This window comes from Spermophilus citellus, assembly GCF_964194105.1.
Source record: "Spermophilus citellus genome assembly, contig: SCAFFOLD_58, whole genome shotgun sequence".
NCBI classification, from domain to species: domain Eukaryota; kingdom Metazoa; phylum Chordata; class Mammalia; order Rodentia; family Sciuridae; genus Spermophilus; species Spermophilus citellus.
The window spans coordinates 1,986,050-2,006,164 of record NW_027672891.1 but is presented as its reverse complement, the minus strand read 5'-3'; positions in this window follow the sequence as shown (position 1 = coordinate 2,006,164).

Genomic DNA, 20,115 nt, shown 5'->3' with positions numbered 1-20,115 from the left:
GAGCCGAGAACAGTATTTCACCATCTCACCCCTGCCCCGTCTTCCTGCACCCCAGGCAGGGACGCAGGGACGGTTTTGAGTTCATGGTCACAAACTGGCTGTGCCTCCTGCCAAGGACTAAATTAAACTTGGGAAGGTGGTGAAATGCCCTTTTTAAAGAGAAGCCGGAACCTCCTTGACCGGACACTCCTAGCTGGCTATGTCATGGGCACGTGAACCTGGAGAACCTGAAAGAAACACTCACCTTACCATGCCACAGAGGAACCTCCACCTGAGGCAGCTTCTGTGACGTGAGGCCCAAGACTGGGCTGAGGGCAGAGACAGGCCACCTCAGGTTCAAGTGTCCCCAGGTAATGGGGCCATTGAATTAGAAGCCCCAGATGGTTTCCTCTGGCCCCCAGCCACGTCCAGCCAACCCGACTTCCCACAGGCAACCACTCAGGCAGAGAGCGGAGGCGGGCACTGCCCCATCTGGCAAAGCCCTGGAACCAAAGAACACAGCAGCCCAGAGTGCCAGAACCGGAAGTGTGTCCTGCCAGCATCACCGGTTGAAGCCACATGTGCCTGTTTCCTGGGTGTTGCTCCTGGGAAACGCAACGCTCTGCAGGATGGAGAGATGGACAGTTCTCACCCCACCTTGGCCCAAGCTACCACTGAACTCATTGTTTCTTCTTGAACCCTTTTCTCTTATTTCTGATGTGGCCATTTGGGACTCCGTAGGTCCTTGGCCTGGGCCTGGATACACCTGCGTGTTCTGGATCGCAGTGCCAGGCCTGGAGGGCTGAACTCTGACCCTGAGCCTCTCTGCAGTTCATGTGACCCTGTGAAAGGGCATCTACCCCGTGACTTTCCACTCCCCGGGGAGCTGGGATGGCTGGCAGTAAGACCCTTGGGGTCTTGGCCTGGGCTCCTCCCCGGGCACAGCCCCTGTACCAAAGCCTCGGGCCCAGGGCCACTCGGCCCTCCACGGGGCTTCACGGTGTCCTGAGCAGCTGGCTGTCTCACTCCCTCCAGCCTCCTCCGCGGGTCCCTGCTCAAGGCTGCCGTGGCTGCAAGCCCACCAGCCTGCTCTGCTCTGTCCCCTGCAGCCCTGGCCCTGTGGTCTCCACGAGGCCAGCTCTTCCCACAAAGTGCAATGATCTCCCTCATCTTCAAGCCTGTAGATCAGAGAAACAGGCTGTGTACACCGTTAAAAGATCTTAAAATCATCATCATCATTTCAGGTGGATCACAAAACCTAAAGAGATCTACGACTACTGTCAGGAATGTTGTTTCTACCTTTTCTGGTTTGCTTTGGCATCAAGGTCAGACTCAGGGCATGAGGGCAGCTGCCAGCCATCTCTCTTTTTAGTCTCTGGAGCTTGTTTTCCTTCCTAATGTTTCCTAGGAGTTGGGGGAGCATGAGAGACATCCAGGAAGTAAGATTCTCACGTCCTGATGGCCCTCTGGGATGTCTGCCCTTGGGCCCAGGCACCCTGGTCTTCAGCACCTCCCTCCACTCTCCCTGTGTCCCTCGCTCTCGTCTCACACCTGTTCTTCACCTGGGCATCATCCTGCTGCCCAGCCCTCTCTCCCTGGACTGTCGTCCCTGGGCCTCGCACCCCCTGGGCTGTCAATCCTGGGCCTCGCACCTTCCTAGGGCTGCAACTGCTCCTATTCCCACTGGAGCCCCCATCTCCCTGTCCTCTGGAAGCACTTTACTAGGGAGGCCTTGGCTTCTGCTAGGAACAGGCTCTGCTGGGCTTCAGGGCTTGCTCTCCCTCGCTCACTGCAGGATGAGCTGCGGCTGCCTCTAGTGGGTGGCCAGAGCTCCTGGGAAAGGTGGGAGCCCTGACTCCTCAGGGCGGGTTGCTCAGGCTCTCCCGGGGCTGTACCCCTTGCTGCCTGGCTTCTGCCTGTCTTCTTGGCTCTGCTTCTCCTCCAGGGGTTGCCCACCTACTCTTCAAAGCACGCCAGGCAGGTTCTGCACGGGGAGTGGACTCCCCAGGCCCCAGGGAGGACACGGTTCCCTGTGCCCTTGTTCAGGGGTGGCTCAACCCAGACTCCCCAGGGCCGGCAGGTGCACCTGCCTCCCCACTTGCCCCCCACCTGCCTTCAGTGTCCCTGCCCCCGCCTATCTGCCCCCCACCCAACTCCCACCTACCTCCAGTGTACCTGCCCTCAGTGCACCTGCCCCCATCCCACCTACCCCCCACCCGACCCCCACCTACCTCCAGTGTACCTTCTCTCAGTGCACCTATCCCCGCCCACCTGCTCCCAGTCCCCCACCTGCCTTCAGTGTCCCTGCCCCCACCTACCTGCACCCCACTCGACCCCCACCTACCTCCAGTGTACCTGCCCTCAGTGTCCCTGCCCCCGCTACCTGTCCCCCACCCACCTGCCCCTATCCCACTTGCCCTCAATCCACCTGCCCGCCCACCTGCCTGCCTACACTCCACTGAGGCTCCCCAGGCAGGCCCTGGACTGTGAGTGGCCCCACAGCACGTATCATCTGCTCTGTGCTTTCATGAGTGTCTGAGAGCTGTGCTATCTCCTACCCTGACCGTGACTCCTTCCCTGCAGCTCCCTCCCTGCCTCCCGCTAGGGGCTTTCCTCTCTGGGTGCCCCTCGGGTGTCTCCCTAGTCACCCCAGTGTTTCAATTTGCAGCCATGTGGCATGCATTGGTGTGTCTTCATGCCACTCAGGACTCTGTGCTTCTTCCACCTGAGGATGTGAGTCCACCCCATTTGGGGCTATTCTGGTTCAAGATCTTCCCAAGCCTTCTCCTCTCTCATTCTTCCATCGTCCCTTCAGAATTTCATTCTAGCCCATTTCCAAAACTGATTCTTTTTTCTCTATAACACATCCAGATAAGAATCTCAGACCCCTCCAGCTCCTCGACTTGGCTCTTTGGCTTCATCTAATGTAATGCCTGCGTGCATTTTTTTTCAATGACCATTTTATTTCTACACATTCCGTGTCATTCTGGAGCCCTGCCCTGTCCTATGCAGGCCTCTTGCATGAGACACTGGCCCTTCTCCTTGAGTGGAGGTGCTCACGGCTCCTGCCTACTGCACCCCTGCTGCACCTACATTCCTTCTTGGTGGCCTATGTTATGGCCTCCTCTTCTCCAGTGGGGAGAGACTTGTTTATGACATTTCTTCATTTTCTTTTTCTTTTGAATTCCATTTCCCTGTTTTCCAAAGTGCTCAAATGTCCCTGTGCCGTGATGACAGGCAAAATCTTCATCCCGTGTGGTGCTCCACTTTCCTGTGATGCCGACGGCTGCTGTGCCAGCCAGGGTCCCAGAGAAACAATGTGGGAGGTGGTAGGGCGAGAGGTGGTCAGGGCGAGAGGTACACAGGCTAGGGCTGGTCTGGATAACGTGGATATGGAGACGTGAATGGTGTAGAGAGACAGACATATAAACACTGTTGATATAGACATGTACTTATGTATATCTATATGTGGATGTAGAAAGATATGATACAGAGACATGCACATGCTATCGACATGTAGATATCTATTTGTGTACATCTACATAGATCTAGAGATATAGAAAGATATAATGATACAGAGACATACAGATGATGTGGGTATACATGATCCAGGTAGACAGAGATAACAGAAAGATATTGGTGATATAGAAAGATACAGCTACAGACTCAAATGTAGATACAGACACAGATGGCTCATATGGCTCTGGAAGGCAGTAAGTCCCCCTCTCACCTGCAGGCTGAAGGACCTGGACAGCAGTGTTGTGACCGAGTCTGAGCACAAAGCCCTGAAAACAGGGGACCTGGATATGCAAGTCCCAGTTGGAGGGGAATGGCCCTAAACTAGGTGGGACTAGGGTCACACTGATGTGGGATTTAGAATCCCAAGAACCAGAGCCCCTGAGGAGACTCCCTTGAGCCAAGAGGCCCCATGAGCGCCGACCACAGCCCACCCGGGTCCCAAGCTGGAAGCGAGCAGGTCATGTGGACATTGGGCAAATCAGAAAGAGGTGAAACCCTGCCCTCCCCTCTGGGTCCTCAGGCCTACCTACACCTTCCCTGGAGGACAGTACCCCGCATCGGTCACTTGTTCAGAGCAGGAGTCACATCCTGCCGTGACACTTCCCATGGGTCGTGCCACCATATGCCCTGGTCTCGGGAGGCCATCCCGTGGCTGCAGGAGCCAGCTGCCCCTGTAGTGCCACCTCCCAGGGACAGCTGGGCTCTGCCCACTATGAGGGAATCAGCTGCCCCTCCATCCCACCTCACAGGCACAGCTGGGACTCTGCCCAATGTGAGGGGGTCTAGTGCCCGTCCAGCTTCACCTCCCAGGGACCACTGGGGATCTGCCCACTGTGAGGGGATCTGCTGTCCCTCTGCCTCACCTCCCAGGGACACCTGGGGCTCTGCCCACTGTGAGGGGATCTGCTGTCCCTCCAGCCCACCTCCCAGGGACACCTGGGGCTCTGCCCACTGTGAGGGATCTGCTGTCCCTCCACCCCACCTCCCAGGGACACCTGGGGCTCTGCCCAATGTGAGGGATCTGCTGTCGCTCCCCCACCTCCCAGGGACACCTGGGGCTCTGCCCACTGTGAGGGATCTGCTGTCCCTCCACCCCACCTCCCAGGGACACCTGGGGCTCTGCCCACTCTGAGGGATCTGCTGTCCCTCCCCCACCTCCCAGGGACACCTGGGGCTCTGCACACTGTGAGGGATCTGCTGTCCCTCCCCCACCTCCCAGGGACACCTGGGGCTCTGCCCACTGTGAGGGATCTGCTGTCCCTCTGCCTCACCTCCCAGGGACACCTGGGGCTCTGCCCACTGTGAGGAATCTGCTGTCCCTCTGCCTCACCTCCTAGGGACACCTGGGGCTCTTCCCACTGTGAGGGAATCTGCTGTCCCTCCACCCCACCTCCCAGGGACACCTGGGGCTCTGCCCACTGTGAGGGTATCTGCTGTCCCTCCACCCCACCTCCCAGGGACACCTGGGGCTCTGCCCACTGTGAGGGATCTGCTGTCCCTCCGCCTCACCTCCCAGGGACACCTGGGGCTCTGCCCACTGTGAGGGATCTGCTGTCCCTCTGCCTCACCTCCCAGGGACACCTGGGGCTCTGCCCACTGTGAGGGATCTGCTGTCCCTCCCCCACCTCCCAGGGACACCTGGGGCTCTGCCCACTGTGAGGGATCTGCTGTCCCTCTGCCTCACCTCCCAGGGACACCTGGGGCTCTGCCCACTGTGAGGAATCTGCTGTCCCTCCGCCCCACCTCCCAGGGACACCTGGGGCTCTGCCCACTGTGAGGGATCTGCTGTCCCTCTGCCTCACCTCCCAGGGACACCTGGGGCTCTTCCCACTGTGAGGGAATCTGCTGTCCCTCCACCCCACCTCCCAGGGACACCTGGGGCTCTGCCCACTGTGAGGGTATCTGCTGTCCCTCCACCCCACCTCCCAGGGACACCTGGGGCTCTGCCCACTGTGAGGGATCTGCTGTCCCTCCACCCCACCTCCCAGGGACACCTGGGGCTCTGCCCACTGTGAGAAATCTGCTGTCCCTCCACCCCACCTCCCAGGGACACCTGGGGCTCTGCCCACTGTGAGGGATCTGCTGTCCCTCCGCCTCACCTCCTAGGGACACCTGGGGCTCTTCCCACTGTGAGGTGATCTGCTGTCCCTCCACCCCACCTCCCAGGGACACCTGGGGCTCTGCCCACTGTGAAGGGATCTGCTGTCCCTCCAGCCCACCTCCCAGGGACACCTGGGGCTCTGCCCACTGTGAGGGATCTGCTGTCCCTCCAGCCCACCTCCCAGGGACACCTGGGGCTCTGCCCACTGTGAGGGATCTGCTGTCCCTCCAGCCCACCTCCGAGGGTCACCTGGGGCTCTGCCCACTGTGAGGGGATCTGCTGTCCTTCCAGCTTCACCTCCCAGGGACACCTGGGGCTCTGCCCACTGTGAGGGATCTGCTGTCCCTCCCCCACCTCCCAGGGACACCTGGGGCTCTGCCCACTGTGAGGGATCTGCTGTCCCTCTGCCTCACCTCCCAGGGACACCTGGGGCTCTGCCCACTGTGAGAAATCTGCTGTCCCTCCACCCCACCTCCCAGGGACACCTGGGGCTCTGCCCACTGTGAGGGATCTGCTGTCCCTCCGCGTCACCTCCTAGGGACACCTGGGGCTCTTCCCACTGTGAGGTGATCTGCTGTCCCTCCACCCCACCTCCCAGGGACACCTGGGGCTCTGCCCACTGTGAGGGATCTGCTGTCCCTCTGCCTCACCTCCCAGGGACACCTGGGGCTCTGCCCACTGTGAGGGATCTGCTGTCCCTCTGCCTCACCTCCCAGGGACACCTGGGGCTCTGCCCACTGTGAGGGATCTGCTGTCCCTCCACCCCACCTCCCAGGGACACCTGGGGCTCTGCCCACTGTGAGGGATCTGCTGTCCTTCTGCCTCACCTCCCAGGGACACCTGGGGCTCTGCCCACTGTGAGGGATCTGCTGTCCCTCCCCTACCTCCCAGGGACACCTGGGGCTCTGCACACTGTGAGGGATCTGCTGTCCCTCCCCCACCTCCCAGGGACACCTGGGGCTCTGCCCACTGTGAGGGTTCTGCTGTCCCTCCCCCACCTCCCAGGGACACCTGGGGCTCTGCCCACTGTGAGGTATCTGCTGTCCCTCTGCCTCACCTCCCAGGGACACCTGGGGCTCTGCCCACTGTGAGGGATCTGCTGTCCCTCCCCCACCTCCCAGGGACACCTGGGGCTCTGCTTACTGTGAGGGGATCTGCTGTCCTTCCAGCTTCACCTCCCAGGGACACCTGGGGCTCTGCCCACTGTGAGGGTTCTGCTGTCCCTCCCCCACCTCCCAGGGACAGCTGGGGCTCTGCCCACTGTGAGGGATCTGCTGTCCCTCTGCCTCACCTCCCAGGGACACCTGGGGCTCTTCCCACTGTGAGGGGATCTGCTGTCCTTCCAGCTTCACCTCCCAGGGACACCTGGGGCTCTGCCCACTGTGAGGGGATCTGCTGTCCCTCCAGCCCACCTTCCAGGGACACCTGGGGCTCTGCCCACTGTGAGGGATCTGCTGTCCCTCCACCCCACCTCCCAGGGACACCTGGGGCTCTGCCCACTGTGAGGGGATCTGCTGTCCCTCCAGCTTCACCTCCCAAGGACACCTGGGGCTCTGCCCACTATGAGGGGATCTGGGGCTCCTGCGGCGTAGCCTACCATCCATAGCATGGGAGTGAGCTTGGAGCAGCAGAGGAGGCACCGTTCTCCAGGCCAGTACCATCCACTGCCTACTGTGTCCAGACTGTAGTATCCATCTAGGGTTCCAATTTCCCTCCAGCTGAAGAATGGGTTGGGTTGAAGAGAAGGGCCAAGGCTCAAGGAAGAGATGCCAACAGAGGGCCTGACGCTGCTGTGTGGCCTCTTGAGGAACAGGCCAGCCATCCCCCCTAGTGTTGTCCCTGTGGTCTCCATCCTTGGACACCAGACACCTTACGATTGCCAGAATGGGAAGCTGTGTGTCAGAAACTCACAACAGTGTTGAACTATGGTCCCATTGGCTGGAATTGCAGCTGAGGGCTACATTAAGGGAAAAGGAGCAAACAAATTCAGACTTCGCTCCCCATTGACTCTGAGGCCCAGGTGGCAGGTGTTAGGAGGTCCCCTCCCACCACTGGAGCACTGGCTGGTTTGACTGAATGTCAGATGATGAGAGCAAGTGCAGTGAGCCATAAAATTGAGATCACCAATGCCCTAATGTCACATAGGGCACAAGCCCTCCCTTGGTGACTGGGGACAGCTGAAAGCCAACTTGGAGATGGAAGGTGGTGGCCCTGTTGACACATGCAAGACACAGGGGCTACCCAGGTCCAAGACAGAACACCACACCTCACGGGGCGAGGCAAATTGCCTAAGGCATTGGCAAAAAAAAGAGTGGACACAAGAAAAGGCAGAGTTGCCTCATGGGTCACATCGAAGCTCTGGACTGCGACCTCAGAGCCTTGCACAGTCAGGAGAGAGAGGAGGGGAAGTTCCATGTCTTGTGACCACAGGAATGAGAAAGGAACAGGTGAAGTTCAGAGGAAAGGTCACAGTCAGGCAGACCAAGGCAATGTCCAGTTCACAGCACTGCATGCAACCAGGAGCCGGACAGGCACAGCACCGGACAGGACAGGCTCAGCACTGGACACACAGCCATGGCACTGGCCTCCTCCAGCTTCCACCCCACTGAATAAAAATAGGAGAGCTTCACAGTCTGCAGGAGGCATGTCATATGTCCTTCTCCACAGTCACAGAGACCAAGAGGTCGTTAACCAGCACTGGGCTTAGCTGCTCCCCACTCCACTCTCTCTGTATCTCAAGGCAAGTCCCTCAAGTAGCCCGTAGTGCTCACCTACCAAGGTTTATGAATAGGGAAATTCCTTCATCCATCCAAATAACAGAAATTAATACATGAAAAGCAACCTAAATGTCCAATCCCAGGGCTTAAGGTAAATGCCCCCCAAAAAAAATGTTTTTGAGAAAATGAGACAAATAAAATCCAAAAGAAAATGGGAAGTTAAAAAAGTGACCACAAAATTTGGAGCCATTCTCTCGTTTGATAGATGAGGAATGGAAGAGGTTCACACAATGCCCAGCAATCCTGGGGCCTCCACCTCCAGGATATTGGGACAGGGAATGAGATCAGATCTTGGCTTATTTTCACTAGAGAACCTGGGAATGTTTGGACAGGAGATTTTAAGACCGCTTTCCCCTAAGAGGTGAGGTAAGGGCATCCTATGTCCTTGCCCTGCCCACCCTTGGGCTGAAGGTGAAACCTTCCAATTCACTTCCAGTTCACCAGAGCTTGACAGCCATTGGGGTAAGCAGTGAAGGGTTGCCAGGGACACTGGAACTCTGGGGATACACAGAAGACCACAGAAGAAGGGGGATCCACAGAAGGGTAAGGGTAAAGATGGGGTTGGAGGTGGAGGTGCAGATGGAGGTGGAGGTGGAGGTGGAGGTGGAAGAAAAAGTGGAGATTCAGGTGGAGAAGGTGGAGGTGCAGATGGAGGTGGAGGTGGGGAAGAGATGGAGGTGGAGGTAGATATGGAGGAGGAAGTGGAGGTGGTGGAGGAGGTGGAAGTGGAGGAGGAGGTAGAGATGGAGGTGGAAGTAGAGGTGGAAGTGCATATGCAGATGGAAGTGGAGAAGGTGGAGGTGCAGATAGAAGTGGCAGTGCAGATGGAGATGGCAGTGGAGGTGGAGGTGGAAATGGAGGGGGAGGGGAGATGAAGGAGGAGTAGAGATGGAGATGAAGTTGGAAAGGTGAAGGTTGAGGTGGAGGCAGAGATGGAGATGCAGGTGGAGGTGGAGGTGGAGACAGAGATGGAAGTGAAAGTAGAGATGGAGGAGGAAGTGGAAGAGGTGGTAGAGATGAAGGTGGAGGAGGAGGAGGTAGAGATAGAGGAGGAGATGCAGATGGAGGTGAAGGAGAAGGCAGAGGTGCAGAGGGATGTGGCGGTGGAGATGGAGATGGAGAGATTGAAGTGGAGGTAGAAGTAGAGATGGAGGTAAAGATAGAGATGGAAGTGAAAATGGAGGGGGAGGGAAGATGGAGGTGGAGGTGAGATGGAGATGCAGGTGGAGGTGGAGGTAAGTAGATATGAATGCAGTCACAGTTATAGACGTAGGCATGGCTGTGTAGACAGACTCAGACACAGTTATGACTATAGATACAGAATTAGAACAGACACATCCAGGTGATTCTGCTCCACCAGTCCTGTGAAGTAGAGGCTCTGAACAGTGGAGGTCCCCGAGGGCTCTGAGGACGTGGAGGTGCCGTTCTTCTGTGTTGTCTTCAAGGTGCAGCAGATCATTATGAACCACGACTCCTACTGAGGATGGGCAGAGTTCCGAGTGCTCTGAGGCAGTCCCTGGCTCACTGACAGTCGGAGCAGGTCCCATCTGCAGGAGCCACTCATGGCAGCAGCAGGAACCCCGGTCCCCAGGGCAGGTTTCCAGAGGGACTCACAGTGTACCCACCATGCACTCCCTAGGAGAGGCCGCACCAGGCCAAGGAGGGTGGGATCAGACTGCCAGGATCCTTCGGCTTCCCCTTGGGGGAGGACATTCACAGCAGGACTCTCTACAGAGCTTAGGCCCCAGCCTAGATGTGTGGTGGTGAGCCCGTGTCCACACAATTGCCCACTCATTCTGGGTATGTCTGTGAGGGAGGAGATGCTCAGCTGATCAGTGGACTGAGCTCAGCAGTGTCTCCCCTGTAGGTGGGCCTTGTACAACTCACACAAGCAGTTGAAGGGGTGGTACAGAAGGGTGGATCCTCCCACCTGCCTGACTGAGCCTGAGGACTTGAACTGACCAGCAGTCACACTGACGGATCTCCAGGGTCCCAGCTGTTGGACAGCGCAGCTTGAGTCCTGCCAGCCTCCATTCAACTGCGCCAGCTCCTGGTAATACACCTTTCTCACTACCCTCTCCCTCTGCATGCTGTTAGACCAGGACACAAGAAAAGACCACTGACTCCAATTAAAATCAAATTAAAGCAAGCTTATTATTTTGACCGGCCAGGCTGCCTCTCCCTCCCAAAGCGGTGGGAACAAGACAGCACCCCAGCTTTCCTGCAGCCCAGCTTTATAGCCCAGAAAGCTACACCAAGGGGGATTACAGATAACAGAACACTGATGAGCATCACACTAATGGTAGTTTACATTTTTTTGCTGGCCCCAACATCAGAATTTATGAGGACCATTAGAACCTCAGAGAGGGTCTTTGTCTGGCCAGGGAAGGCCAAGATTTGTGATGTGTCACTAAGTTTCAGAGAGGGCTGCTCTCTGGCCAGAGAGCCAGGCATGAGTGAGTTCAAGGCACGGGCAGGCATTCCAAGCAGGTATAGAATTTGCAGTAATTTATAGTAAAGCTGAAATTATCTTTTCATGGTTTTGTGGAGATGCCCAATTTTAAGAAAAGATCAAGTTGGGTCTATCAATGCATGTGTGTGTGCGTGCATGTGCATGTGTGTGCGTGTGTGTGTGTGTGTGTGCGCGTGCGTGTGAGCGTGCACTCTGGCCTCACCACTGAGCACTGTGGAGGAGCTGGGTTGCTCAGGGGAGCTCCACCACCCAGCGTTCTTCACGCCTGCTGGTTGTGGAGGGTGTCACATTCAGACGTCTCTCCAGGACAGTCATTTCTGTCTTTTGTGCGTCACACCCTTGCCCACAGAGACATCCTCCAGGGTTACAGTTGAGAATGGAGCTGGAGTCTGACACAGCCGCACGCAGAAGAGCTGCGGTGCTTCCTGGTCCTCGGGGCTCTGCACCACAGCTCCGCACCCAGAGAGCCCACGCACCCACCCAGCATCCCAGCTGGCTCTGTAGGTGGCAGCTCTCAGCTATTCCCTGAATGTGCGCATTCTGAGTCCCCGCCATCCCTGTCCCATGGGGGCTGGGATCATCAGGCCTCGCATTCCTCGCTCTGCTGGGCTTCAGGCTTAGGGCAGGACTTTAGGGACAACCTTGAGGGCCAGAGTCAGCTGCATGCAGTGGGCTTAACAGGGTTTAAGGGTCATCTCTGGACACAGTAGAGAACACAAAGACCAGGAAGCTGCCCAGCATGCCAGCTCACGTGGCACTGGAACCCGTTCACTCTGAGTGGCCCATCCTCCACCCCAGGCCGCCTCCCAGGGCACCTCAGGGAGAGTGTCTAAGACACCGACACTACAGCTGGGCGCCCAGTGGGGAGGCAGGCCCCCCAGAGCAGGGCTCCCCATGTTACCTCCCGATTCCCTAGCTCTGCTGAAGATCCAAGGAGGAACCGGACCTTCCTCAGCCGCCCTGCAGGTACCCGGCCCCATCACTCAACAGTGAGACCCTGACCCAGGGAAGTGGAAGCAGGTTGTCAGTGTGAGGTTCCACCAGGCCAACAGTCCCTCCGTCTCCCCGATTTCAGGAGCAAACCTGGGGGCTTCACCGCGATGCAGTTGGAGTTACCCAGGATTCACACCACACGGGTGTCAGAAGACTGCACGGGGGTCTTCACCTCCCTGGAGTGGACAGCCTCCCTGGACACAGAGTGAGGCTCAGAAAGAGGGTCTGCCTGGGAGCGAATCTTTGCTGTAGAGTGAGTTTTAATTAAAATACAGAAGGCCTCCACTGTCACATTATGTCCCCAGTACAGCCAAGAAATGGTTCATTCTGTCAACCAAGTCATCCAGATCTATCTCAGTTACTAGGGAATATAGAAAACAGGTAGCACCGACCAATTAAGAACAGAAGATAAATAAGGAAGATTAAAGAAAGCAGAGAAGCATAGTATGCAACAGAGACGGTCAGCTGGAGCGAAGCAGGCTGTCATCTAATGGCTGGCCACTCCCTTCATGACAAACACAGGTAAACGCCTCCTCGTGTACCATGTGGCAAACTGTTGGCATCAAGCCATTCCTAAGTGGGCAAATCATTAGCACAGCTGGCTGCTCTTTAAATTGTCCCCTGGACAGACCTTTCAGAGGTCACAGTATAGAATAATCCCTCACTCTTAACCTTGAGGGGCTCGATGACCCAGATGAGGTGACAGGAAGCAGAGGCAGGAAGCACTTGGCTTTCTGAGTGAGAATTGCATCGGCCAGGCAGGGTGGCCATCATGAAACTGAGGCAAGGGGATCACGAGCTTGAGGCCAGCCTGGGCAAACTAATGAGGTCCTGCTCAAAAACAAAAGGGCTGGGTATAACTCAGGGGTAAAGGGTTCCTGGGGTCAGTCCCCCATCCAGAAAGAAAAAGAACTAGTGAAGGACTCAGGATGCTGTGACCAATGCCAATCCCCCACCCCCGCCATGAGAAAGGGTACACTGAGAGCTAAAGTCCACGCATCTACAGTGCCACTCAGGCAGCAAGGGACCTGGGGCGTTTCCTAAGAATTGCAGTATTTATTAACAGTAAGACAATCCAAGAACGGAGAGTCTTTTCAGAAATGGCAGAACCCAAAATAAAATTTTAAAAAATTGAATTCTTTTCCTAGCTTAGAATTCTGCTCAAACTGGAATGGCTCACAACACAGAGGACTTAAAGAAAATGAGTCAACTTTCCTTTAAATATCTGGTGATTTCTGAACTAGCAAAAAAAAAAAAAAAAAAACTTGTGCGGCCATTCAGTTCACAGTAATCGCAGGGGGCAGAGTGGGTCAGACCTCTCGCTCCTGTGACCCAGCTAGAGAACCAGCATTGCGTCCTGACGTCCAGGAAGCAATCGACCTGCTACTTATAAACAGAGCCAGCCACCTACCAACTGGAACTCTGTCCACATGGAGCCCACTCTGCCCTCTCCCGCAGTGGGATCCTAACAGGGCACCTGACACTCCCGTGTGACACTCCTGTGTGCTCAGTACCTATCACTAGTGCTAAGAGCAACCACTGAGGTTAGCTAAGGGGCTCCACATGCCCTCCTCACACAGTCCCCTGTAGTCCTTTGCTCAATAACCAATCGCCAAGCTCCTGGCTCAGTTCTGCGTGCTGGCAATGAAAGAGTGGACAGCACAGGCGGGGTCCCTGCTGCGTTTGCTTTCTCACCGTTAGAGCAGAGATGGGCAAGCCAACAGATGCACCCCACCTGCGGGAGGGTAAATTTACTTACAAGAAAACTGCGATTGAGGTCCCAAGACCTCAGGGCAAAGTGACCTGTGACCCAGGTAGAGAACCAGCATGTGATTCACACCAGGTCAATCCTGCGGCCAGACCTGAAGCAGCTCTCCATCGGGGTTGCTCCCTGTAAACCAGGGTCAGCCACCAAGGAACTCCTGAAGTCGGACCTGGGGAAACAGAAGAAATCTGGCTTTGCCTCCTTGTGACTCATCCCCAGCAGGCCGCAGAGGAAAGGGGAAAGTGAGACTGCACGGTGGCCACTGTCAGAAGCCTGAGACGCATGGCCATGGCAGGCGCTGCCCAGCAGGTCTGCCGTCTAACCAATGCTTTCCTGCTCAGTTGGTCACGCAACTTAAACATCCCATCAGCCAGCTAGAAGAGATCTTCACAGAAAAGACGAGCGAGCCATGCGTGGGCTGTGCAGACGCAGGCAGCGTGTGACCCTGGTGGAACCTCCTCCCAAGGAGGCTGTGCGAGTGGGTGCTGCGTCTGCGATTCCATCCACGCCCTTCACCAGACCATTTCTAAAGTCCCCAGTCCCCTGACTTGAAAATATATCTAAACTCCCTTGTGAAAGTCCAGCCGGGTCTTCCCCGCGGTGGGCCCGGGAGCAGGCAGCATGGTCAGGTCCGTCTAGAGAGAGGTTCACTGAAGGCACACTTTTCATTTGTTGCCTGTTAGTGGTCACTTTAGAGAAGGAGGAGGAGGAGGTGGAGGAAGGACAACTCTGATCCCGCCCAGCCTCCAGGGTTAATTAACCCCTCCTCCTCTGGGCTTTCTGCTCAGGCTTCCCCGCAGGAGGCTTCTCTGTGTCTAAGGAAGGGAACACCCTTCTTATCTCAGTCTTCCTCCCAGCTCTGGGCTTGCACTTGGGGGGATGATAAACAGGGATCAAAACAACGGAGGGAGCACGTTGCTCCCCTTGGCTGACAGTCCCCATGCGGACATACAACATGAGAGGCCCTCTGCAGCCAGGCCCTGCCGTAAGGTGCCAACACCTGCTTAGGGTGTGGCTGCTTCCACGCGTGTGCAGGGACACTGGATGCAGAGGAACCGAGCTCGCGTCATTTAGGTGCAGCCTGCTCCAGTCCGTCTGGGACCAGTGGGGCTGAGTGGGCGAGGGGGACGGGGAGGTGGGTGAGCTTCAAATCATGCCTGTGTGTCCGCAGCCTCTCTGTGATGGCACCGTGAGCACCCTGCTGTGGAGAGCCGAGGTACAAAGGCTGTGACCAGAGGGCTGAGCCCCATCCCTGCCGCCCAGCAAACTCCTTAGGTTTCTGTCCTGCCTTTCTACAAACTGGGCGTGAACAGCAGCTGTGAACAGAAAATGGCTTCTATCACTTCCCCTAAGTGTCCCTAGACCTTGACATGGGGGCACCTCCTGGTGTCTTCAGAACGTGGCCTCCCAACAGTTTGGACCTGTAGCTTTTCACACACCAAACTGGAGTTTGCAGACTGTCGTGGAGGAGCCCTGGCAGCCCTGCCTGCAGCCCTCCCGCCAGCCTTCCCCAGAGGACGCCTGCACCTCCTGCACCTGCTGACTGACAGGCGTTTTCTGGCACAAACTTACCTTGGGGAGACCTGTGGCCCAGAGCGCTCCTTCACCACTTCCTGCCCAGCCCCTGGGCACAGGGAAGCACGTGGTCATTCGGGGCCCAGGAATCTGACCCACCTGATAGCCATCTCCCGCCCAGTAGGCTCGGTGCTCTTTCTTCACAGAGTTCAGCCTGGCCACCTGAAGGTCAGCCCCCAAGACAGCAGGGACCTCCCCTCCTTCACAGAAGGGGAGCAGTTTGGGCATCTAGAAGGAACTGCTGCCCGGGAGCGTTGATTCCACAGGCCCATGATGGATGGCCTCCTCCCAGGGCTCCTCCTCCGCAGCGGTAACAAGACTCAGGTGGGCCAAGTCCCGGAGATGCCCTGGAGACCCAGTGCCTCAGCCGAGTCCCAGGAGGCTCCCCTGGGAGGCTTTATGCTGGTCGTCCTGGTGTGCCTTCCCTCTCTGGTCTCGGTGATCTCAGTGCTGCTGTGACATTGGCGTCCCTTGGAGGAGGAGCAGGATAGGCATCTGAAGGGTGACCCCCAACCTACCCCAGCCGTGTTCTGGAGTGTACAGTGCAGTTGGAAGCTGTTTGCAGGTCAGAGTCATCTGTCTGCTTCCCTGGGCTACTGAGGTGCCATGGCTTCTCCTGGAGTCGTGTGTCCAACACAAGGGCGACTGCCCTCAGCTGGCCAGTGACAGGAGAGGTGGACGTTCAGTCAGAATCTCACATTTTATGAGAAATTCCACATGCCAGAAAGCAGCTGAGCCAAGAAAGTCTCTGGAAACAGCTGCAGGTGGGCCACAGGGAGGTCTCCAGGGAGTTCCCCCTGTTAGGGAGGGGTAGGGCAGCGCCAACGCAGAGGAGAATCAGGTGACCCCACCTGGGAAAGGCACTCTGGGCGTCCTGCATGATCTGCAGGGGAGAGTTAAGACTAGAAATTTCTAGGAAAACATGTGGCCGTGTAAGGGATGGTTTAGCAATGCAGGTCATCCATTTTTGCTATAAATAACATCATGGTATTTCCCCATAGTTTAAGCTAAATTTTGCTATCAGGAAAGTCATAGGCAACAGCGATAATCTACGTAGGGAATAAATGCCACCTGACTTCCTGTTTCACACTAATAATGGATGACCTGGAGACCAAATCTAAGCAGTGGAGTATCTCAGAGCCTTGAGGCCAGGTCTGTGACAGCTCCTTCCTGCCCCGTTCACCAAGCCAGTGTGTGCACCTCACGTGAAAGTGCCCTGACACAGGAGAACCACCGTGCAGTGCCCTAGGTCCCCGTCACTGCGGTTAAACCCGGGGGGACTGAGAGCAAGGCCAGAGTGTGCAGAGGGCAGGGAGCCGTCCAGCATGCTTGGGGCCCCTCCAGAGCTGAGGCCAGGGAAGGACAGGCATCACTGATTGGTGAGTGACTTGTTCTCCAAAAGAATCATTTCAGCTTCTCTGAGCAAGATGGGCAGTTCCTAGAGCTTCACAGTCAAGCTGACAGTGCTTCTCCTGCCACCGGCCTCATGAAACTCCGTGTGTGCTTTGTGTGCCAAGCTTGTGAGGGCGTCTCCTTTAAAAATATAATAACGGGAGCCTCTTGCACAATAGAGAATGGTATGTAGCACCCTATAGGCCAGACACTTCCTGTGTCGTGACGTGGAAACATGCACATACATGATTTCCCTCCGTTGGAACCCAGGGTGCAGCAGGAATAACAGGAGCCCCTGTTTCTGCCTCTGTTGGGTCGTGACAGCGAGTCATAAACAGGAGACATGCACAGTCACACAGCACAATCTACAACACAGGGGTCACGGTGAGCCATGGGCAGGGGTCTGTGCACCTATGTGCATTTCAAACTCTGAAACATCACAGCTATGTGCTGGTGACCCAGTGTGCTCCCCCTGAGAAAGCTTCTAAGATATTTTAAATCCAACCTGTGCACTCTCCATGGAGCCAGGGACTGGGGGTGGGTGCTCCTCTAGGGCAGTGAGCTTCACGTCTGGCCTCTTCCAGCCCCACCTGTCCGGGAGCACTGGTGTGAAAGGAAGCAGGGGGTGGAATCCGAGCTGCGGATGCTTCTGCTTGTTAGCAGAGCTCATCTGATGCTGGTGGGTGGAAAGGGGACGTGCACAAGTAGGCTGCTGGGCTCTGGGGGTCTGGATTTCCAAGTCACCCCTCCCGCCACATGGACTATGGGAGGCACTGCCTGTGCCCCTGGGGGATCAGGTGCTCTGCAGGGAGGTGAGAACTGGATTCCTGCGTGTCTCTGCTGAGGTGCTAAGAAAGAGCAACCTCAGGAGCAGGGCACTGCTTAACTCCCAGCCAGCCAGAAGCAGAAATCGTCAGAACCAACGAAGATGTTTCCTTAGTTAGTGCACGACGGGGAAAACTCAGCTATCAGGGAATTGAAACATGCAATTTTCCTGGTCTCAGGGAAGACCCCAGGAGAGGGAAAAAATGCATTTAGAAGCATTAAAAGCATAAATTAAGTACAGATGCATTTACAGCCTACTCGTGACGTTCAACATTATACGAATCCGAGCTTCCCCACCTCACAGGAATCAGGCAATGACACACAGTGCCATGTGTTGTGGGCTTTGTGAGGGACGCGCTGCACTGGGATCTCCCCATCCACCTGCGAGGCAGGGAGCTGCTCCAGGCTGACAGGTTCACACACTGGAGTCCTGCAACCCGCTCTCTGTTCTCCAGCCAATGGCGCAGCCCGAGGACCTTGAACGCACACAGCACCATCCCCCAGGTGTGGGGCCCTCCTAGGAAGCACTGGGAGGCTCCCAGAGCTCTCCAGACACCCCCCAAGGGCTGCCACCCTGCTTCCTCCCAGATGCCCCCCCCCAAGAAGACTGTGGTTGTCCCTCCTGGAGGCCATACCCTCAAGGCCAACTCAGCACATAGTGGGACCTCAGGATGAAGGCCTAGAACTGTCAGTGTGGGGCCACAGGGGGCACTCCAGGTCCTTCCCTCTCATTGCACTTGACCACAGGAGTTGGTGGAGTCCTCAGGTGTGGGTCTGTCACCTGGGAGGCCCCAGGGACCTCCAGCAGCCTCCAGCCTGCTACTCACTGTGCTGAGTGCTCAGGAAGTCTGTGGGCTGTCCCCTGCATGGTGGGGACAAGAGCCTCTGCCTCACTAGGGAAAAGCCATGTGCATAACTAAGGGAACACCAGTGAGAGCACATGGGCCAACAGTACTTAAAAGGCACACGGGGCACACATGCAAATGTCCTGTGGTAGGACCAAGAACACATGAAGAGCGGGATAGGTGGATGAGAAACGACTGTGAAGGAGATGCAGCTTTCACACTCAAGGGCATCCACATCCAGTTTCCTGTGATAAAACACCAAGAAAATCCAGTGCAAGCCTTATTTCTAGGTGCTACAGATTTTAAAAACCTTCACAAAGTGAAATGGGAAGAAAATACAAAACTCGGAAAACAACACACGTATGCAGAGGAAAGGCTCCCAGTACCCCCACTCCAGAGTCACTCCAGAGGCACTGGGAGGGGGTTGTGAGGTGCACTGAAACCACCTCCCTGTGTGAGCACAACCCGACTCCACCTTGCGGCGTGCACAAGGGGGTGGAAGGCAGAGGCACCTGTCCTGGGTGGAGGAGCAGCGCCCCAGCACCTGTGACTCCTCTGAGCTGCCAGGGACTGCGGGCTGTGTCTGTGTCCATCTACAGGGAGAGAAACTAAAGACCACACAGTGCTCCCCCTGCTGCCGGGCAGGACCCACACAGCACGTCCCGAGTGGGACTTGGAGGTTGTGGGGTGTCTCTCCAAGTCATCTTATGTGATCCCCACAATGGCATAAAATCCATTTTACACAGCACTAGTGAGATAAAATCATTTAAATTGGAAAAAGGTTAGCTCAGGTTGAAATATCATAAATTTAAGGAATGTATAACTGATGCATAAAAACATAGAAATAGCACATGTTCATGGAGGGCCGAGTGATATCTGGAGACACGAGACAGTGTGCAAGGTTCAGGTCAGGCTACGGCGGCTCCTCAAGCCTTATCGCCTCCCTGTGGTGAAAACCCTCACTGTCCCCTCATCTAGCTCCTGGAAACACAGTGCACGCTGTCATCTGCAGACGACATTGTGGTGAACTGGTGACCAGGGACGGAGATCAGACCTGTCACAAGGCAAGACACCACCTTTCTGGTGACTGTCTGAGCATTGCCCACAGGTGGCCAGCCCTTGGTCCTGCACAGTGGCCAGCCCCTGGTCCCGCACGGTGGCCAGCCTGGAGTAGGCACAGCTCCCCTCCACAGTCTCGCTGGCCCCTATGGGTGCACCCTGTGGGTGGTGGCCCTTGCTGGGCTGCTCAGGGCAGAATGGTGGCCTGGAGCTGCAGAGAGCAGTCAGCCATGCCAGGAGGACGGCGTCCTGCTTAGAAGGTCGGGCCACTTGATTGTTGGCCTTTCCCGCCCGGGGCAGCTGGCAGGCGGTATTTTCACCACGTGGTTCTTTTCCTCCTCCTTCATGTCGAGGGTGCTTACTGGATAAGCAACAGAGACATTATGGATGAAATGCTCTTGCACTACATCAGCTCCAGTTTGTCAGCTCAATCAATAACTTATGCCCCAGGGCCAAATAAAAAAGAGAGAGATTTTCGAGTGTTTATAGGCTATCAAACTCCAAACTGTCAGGTACTCCCGCTATAAATCTATTTTAATTTCATCTTCATCTGGGTCACTTAGCTTCCAAACCGCCATCCTAAAAGTCAAAAGAGGATACGAGAGGGCTCTCAATGAACCATGGAGTGAATAACTCACCAAGCCACTGGCCTCAGCACGCAGTGGCTCGCTGCTTGAGGTAAGTGACCTCCCGTTTGTCCACAGTCACCCGTGTGTTTCCAACTTCTATAGTAAATCCTGCACCAGACACTAGGACACCCCCCCACCGTGTGCCTGAGAAGAGCTGTTTATCCCACCTGGTCAGTTAGGGAG